This window comes from Lucilia cuprina, chromosome 6, assembly GCF_022045245.1.
Source record: "Lucilia cuprina isolate Lc7/37 chromosome 6, ASM2204524v1, whole genome shotgun sequence".
NCBI lineage: Eukaryota > Metazoa > Arthropoda > Insecta > Diptera > Calliphoridae > Lucilia > Lucilia cuprina.
In genome coordinates this window covers 27303308-27309905 of record NC_060954.1, presented here as the reverse complement: position 1 = coordinate 27309905, position 6598 = coordinate 27303308, and the positions used below count along the sequence as shown (strand labels likewise).

Sequence of the window (6598 nt, the reverse complement as noted above, 5' to 3'; positions counted from 1 at the left end):
TAACCACTGTCTCAAACTTCATATTGATTTCTGCTTGATCTTTTTTCATATCAATTTCATGTAATCTAAGTGATTTTTTAAAAGCAGCAAATTCTTTGCGAATTTCTTTATTGAAAAGATTATCATTATCAGGATCAGGTGGATTTTCTGTGCATTCTTTGCATGTGTATAGTAGGTTTCGGTTTTTGTCTAATGTAGAAAAAACATCCTTAGAGACTCCTTCACAGTCAACATGGAACCATGTATTGCATGTCCTACATAAGAGACTTCGTTTACGACCGGTACCAACATCAATATTACAAACACCGCAAATAGATGACATATTTTATATAAATTTCGGGATAATAAAAATTATTTTTGACTCCAATTACAAGTATTATTTAGCGGTACTATATTATGTAACTTGATATATTTATTTAATGTGCAATTTACAAATATTTGCACGTGTAATTTTAATGTGCAAGACAAGGATCGCAATAACAAAGGATGTAGATTTAAAGCAACAAAAAGAGATGAAATATTGGATGATGAAATCACGTTGTAATGATGACAATATATATGTTTTTATTCATACAATTTAATGTATAACATGATATTTCAATAAAATTTTATTGTTGATTAATTTTTTCAGCTTAGAACATTTATTTTATATTTTGCACAGTTTTAAGATAATTAATTTTATTTTTCAAACAAGAGGATCAATTTTTACATCTACCACAACACCCGCTACCCGTTACCCGGTTTTAAATTAATTTTTTTTTATCTATTTTCATATTATTTTTATAATCATATTATTTTTGTTTGTTGTTTTGATAACACAAAGTGATGTTTTCTGTTGTTTTTATGTGACGTAACTGTACTAGAAAATTTGCTTGTTTATTATGAAATAAATCATCTGATTTTATGTGACGTAACTGTAGTAGAAAATTTGCTTGTTTATTTTGTGATTTATTAAAAACAATTTAAAGTTTAAAACAAAAATTAACAAAAATTAAGTGCGCTGTTGTGAACTGGGGAAAAAGCTTATTTTTTTTGTTTTTCCGTTAGCTAATTTAAAGCTTCCAAAGAAGTGGATTAGCTTCTGGGGCATGGATCATGTCAAAAGTGAAGATTTTGCCAATAATCTACAATATGATAAGTAAGTAATTAAGAATGTAAAATATACATATATATTTTTTAAACTGTAAATATGTATTTATATAAGTGCATTAATGTACGCAAACTTGTTTTTTACTCGTATCTTAAGATTTTGGAAGTGTTTGGCAAGTTTTATTTATATTTTATTAAATTATTCGAATAAAAACTTTTATTTGTTCGAATAATGAAATCATTTTTAAAATTTAGCTGAATACTGGAATAAAAAAATATTGTAAGTTTTTATTCGAATAATTTTAAACACGACAACCCTAATGTCCATCCCAGCTTCAGCAGACACAACTCGTTCAATAAACGCTCAAACTGAATGAGTAAGTGAGTGAGTGAGTAAGTTGTTGTAAATTTAGTAACGGCCGAAAAGCACGCGTGCATAGGACTCAAGAATTGTGTTGTTTCTACAGTAAATTTGGCCAACTCAATAAACAAAAAGCTATACGAACAGCGAACAAGTACAATTTATAGACGGAAAAATAAAAAATTCAGTATGTTGTTAAGCTAAAGCTAAACGGCAAACAAACAGTGTAGCTGGGCTCAAAATATAGAAATCACCTGTGGATTTATAAAACCAGTATTTAAGATTTTATAAGCATCGAATCGAATGACGCAAATTGAAAAGCTTTGTGTTCTTAACTTTGATGAAATGAAAATAAGGTCTACGTACTGTTATGACAGATACAACATCAGCATAAGATTTGCAAATTAAAAGGGTTGATTTGTATTTCAGTATTCAAGTATTTCATTAGGGCAGTGTTGCCATAACGGCGTTATGAGATTCATATAAAAACAAATAATATTTGTATCGAATTTTGTCAAGATAGTTTTTTGTGACAATGAAATATGTGCGTTTAAGTGTTTTCAGAAGTGTACCTTATATCGGAGCTATGGCCAATAATGGACCGATCCGAAAAAAAGTTTTAGAATGGTTTATATGTATACAAAACAAACTCATGTTGAATTTTATCCAGATAACTTAAATAATTCAGTGAAGTATATGCGTTTAAGTGATTTTCGGAAGCGGACCTTATATGGAAACAATGGCCGAATATGGACCGATTCGGAATAAAATTAATAGAGTGATTAATACATGCATCAAATTTGATCAATATGCGCTATTATGTGATTTTTAGAAGAGGGCCTTATATGGGAGCTATGACAAAGTGTTGACCGATAAAATTCTACGTTCGCATTATGATTTCTGTTAATCGCACAGACAGAAGGTCAGACGGACATATCTAAATCAACTCAGTATTTCATAAGGACCCAGAATATTTACACTTTGTTAGGTCTCACATGAATATTTCTTAGTGTTACGCACGTAATGACAAACTTATATATAACTTCTATCACTGATGGTGGTGGAGGGTTTAACAAGTTTTCGGAGGATATTAGCCTCTTTAGCATGTAGTGACACCAAATTCTAAAAAATGACTTGGATTTATTTGCAACCTCAAAATAACGCTCTGACATGCATTTTTATTTAGTTTACATTTGCAAAAATTTGTTATTGCACAATAAACAAACTTATATTGTTATCGATATTGTAGAGGGACATTTATATATTAAATGTAAAATCATCCAATTTGTGCAATTTTAAGTAAGATTTTAGATAAATACATATCATTAGTTATGTGAACAATTATAAAGCTTAATTGACTTTTAAAAATATGATCCGAATTTAACATTTTTTCAACGAATATCCTGAGCACCTCAGTTCGATGGAACATATTTTGTGGATGTTTTTTATAGATAACGAAGCTGTCTTAAAAAGTTGCCCAAAAATGCGTCAAATTAGAAATGACAAAATTACAAAGGTTTATAAAAGTGTTTCTGAATATACTTAATACAAAAAATTAAAAAAAGATATATTAAAAACTGTATTATTATATGAATTTCACATACTAATAAAGATTTCGTGTTTATTTTGTTTTCTATAATTAGGAGATTTTTTCAGAATTTTCTTCTAACTGTTAATGTAATTTGCAAAAAAATGTGTGGAAAAAATATATATTTGTATGTAAAGAAACATTACCACTAAATTTTATTTAAATCAAACTACACACTTTTGGACCAAAAGTCTAATTCAGGTGAAGAAAAAAAAGTTATGCATTCTTTATCTGGAGACGTTAAATTGTTTTTTATCATTGTGATCCGTCATTATAATTTTTAATTAAGATTTCTTAGTATTATGCTTTATTTATATTAAATACTTTTAAGAAACAAACTTTTCATTTGTGGCTACGTTTCATCAGCCATCTTGAGTTTAATTTATAAAATTTTGAAAATCTGTATTCGTCTTTGTTATCCGTGGTCTTAATGTACAAAACATATTTATTAAAAAATTATTTAGCCAATTTTTAAAAATGTTGACCGCCAAATCTGAACCAGCATCCCCGAAAACCTTAAATGTAGTATTATTTATTAAGTAGCTCCACTGCTCTACTTATTTCCAAAAATGTAATTTGTATCTATGTTTGAGCCGCCATATTGGATTCAGTTTGTTAAATTTTGAAAATTTTAATTTGAATTCGCAATCAGTAAATAAAGAACTACAAAATGTGTTCATTAAAAGTTCCATTCGGAATATGTTTAAAATTTTTGACCACCATTTTGGATCCGCCATTTTAAGTTTTAGTTTTTTTCTCACAAAATCCTAATCAACGTCCCAATATGATTACGACTTCGATTGTTCAATGACAAAAGACATTTTAGAAAGTATGTGGCTTCAACGATTTCGCTATGGTTTGGGACTAAGGAGGTACATATAGATCTCTGATAAAAGAGCTATCATTAAAAACTAAATTTGAATATTCTTTTAATACGGGTTTGAATTTTTTTATTCCAATAACCTAGCCAATATATGATCTAAATAATAGTATAGTAATAAATTAAAATAAAAACAAGTATAAAATTATAGCCGGGCGAGGCCGACCATATAATACTCTACACCTGTTATAAAAATAAAATGTGATTCAGTTTTCATAATAAAGCGTTTACTTAAGTTGAACTGTACCTTGCCTCAGATATACATAAGCCATTTATTGTTGAAGAAATTATTATCTTTTATTATTGCTGGAAAGAATGTGAAAAAGGATATTATTTGTAAACTGTTGAAAGAAACGAGAGTGAAAGAGACAGAGAGTGAAATTCTCACACTGTACCGCAAAATATCACAGGAACTGCGAGTCTCGATCATTAACGTGGAAAAAATCGAACAGAATGCCATATCCCATTACAGACAAATGATTGTCATGAACGGTAACGGCCTAGCCTTAGAATAGCAAGACAAAATTCTTAATAAATTGTGGAACATACAGGATATAAGGAGTGAGATCGAAAAATTCGTAACATACATATATGTTTATAAAAAAGAAACCACTAAACTTACAGCTTTATTTTTTTATTTGATTCAAATTATTATTACAATTTACAAAAAAAAATATTTTTATAGTTTTAATCACTAGTGATGAAATTTTGAACCCTTTTCGGAAACCCTTCCATTAACGTTTTTATAGTGCTTTCTGTCACTTTGCTCGAACATGTAGTCCATCTCCGTTTAAAATCTACCACACTTTTGGACACCTTTTTTGTACTCTTCAATTCTCTTTTAACAAGAGCCCAATATCTCTCCACTGGCCTTAGCTCCGGGCAGTTTGGAGGATTTGCCTCTCTTGGTACAAATACCACATTATTGTTCTTGTACCACTCAAGGGCTTGTTTACCATAGTGACAGGATGCCAAGTCAGGCCAAAAATAAGTGGACACATTATGAAGTCTTATGAATGGAAGCAGCCTTTTTTGTAAACATTCCTTGATGTAAATTTCGGTATTTATAGAGCCCGTTGTAACAAATGATTGGCTTCTTTTGCCGCAACTGCATATTGCTTGCCATACCAAGAACTTTCTGGGAAATTTTTGTCTGCTTTTGGGTCCTAAACTTTTCTTCAACATTCCCTCGAGCATCAGCAACATAAAACTTTTGACCTGGAAGTTGCGAAAAATCTGCCAGAACATACGTTTCGTCATCCATTATGCAGCAAGAATATTTTTTATAAAACTTGACTTCAATTTCCGTGCTCTGTTTTTGGCCTCTAAATTTTTAGCAGCGTTCCTGTCAGGAACTTTTTGAGCCTTGTTTGTTTTTAAACCTGCATTAGCTTTAACTTTTCGTACCAAATAGTCCGAGCACTGAGCTAACCGAGCTGCTTTCCTACCGGATGTGTTGGGAGCTCTTTTGAAAATACGTTCTATTTTTTGGCTTTAGAAACATCATGTGGACCATTCCTTCTACCTGAACCAGGTTTTCTATCAACTGACAAGTTCTCCCGGTACTGTTTAATAACATTGGAAACAGTTTGACGGCAGACCTTTGTATGCTTGGCCAACTTTTTGTAAGACCAAGTTGGGTTTAGTTGAAAATATTTAATAATTTCAGTACGCACTTTTTTCTGGTCACTCATTTTAATAAGATTAACAAAAAAATTAATATAATTGACATTACACATAATAACTGACATGTTTTTCATAGGTAACTTGATCAAAAAAAAATCAAATAATACTTTGGTTGAAAAATGTAATGAAAAACGTGTGTTAAGAATTTTTCGATCTCACTCCTTAGGAAGATGTCATCTCAAAAAGGTAAGGGTTTTAGTATAAAGGTAACAGATGAAGCTCTTATTATCACAAAACGAGTATATTAAAGGTATTTTACAATCAAATAAAGCACTGAAAGATCTATATGCTGATCTAAAGGGGCGATATAATCTCAAATACGTTCTTACATATCGTCTTAATTAAGACGTATTAGAAATTTTTTATTCGCGCTAAAGGTGGTTTGCATGCCCATCCTGATCCACAAGAATTTAAATACCGCCTAATGTCATATTTACTTGGGCAATAATGGAGTATTATCAGACGCAGCAAATGTTGAGGTAAACGACACCTACCTGGGTAGACCATCTCAGCGAAGGTGGATTGTCAAGGCGAACACGGGAAATGATGACATAAAAGAAAGGACAAGAATCAGTTTTCAATTCAGTTAATGAAAACAATTTATTAATAACCAGGACAAGGATGTTCACCAAAAAATAATTCTTTGTGAAGTTACATATTAATAGATCAGATCTTAAGTTTTTGACAACATATATACATACAAGTTTTTAAGGACCGGTTTATGTATATAATACCACTTTAACGGAAACACGACCTCGAGAATGACAAATATAAAGATTAATGCTATGTATACACGGTTGTTAGATCATACAACGTTGTAGTTCTGTATGTGTAGTTCTGTTAATGGAAATACATATTGGGATTCAGTCATTAGGGTGGGGATATTTATTTCCTTTATCCCTTTATAAGCGTCCACAGAATCAACTTGAATTAAATAAAATAAAGACTCTCTAGCTAATGGAGTATTCAAAAAACCAGTTTTCGAATTAAAAAA

At 30.5% G+C, this 6598-nt stretch overlaps 1 protein-coding gene across 3 annotated transcripts in view; it reads right to left on the bottom strand.

The window, feature by feature from the left end:
- The window catches only part of LOC111679324 (probable serine/threonine-protein kinase DDB_G0282963), a 342621-nt gene that overhangs the window by 130839 nt on the left and 205184 nt on the right, over window positions 1-6598 (bottom strand). The window lies entirely within an intron of this gene.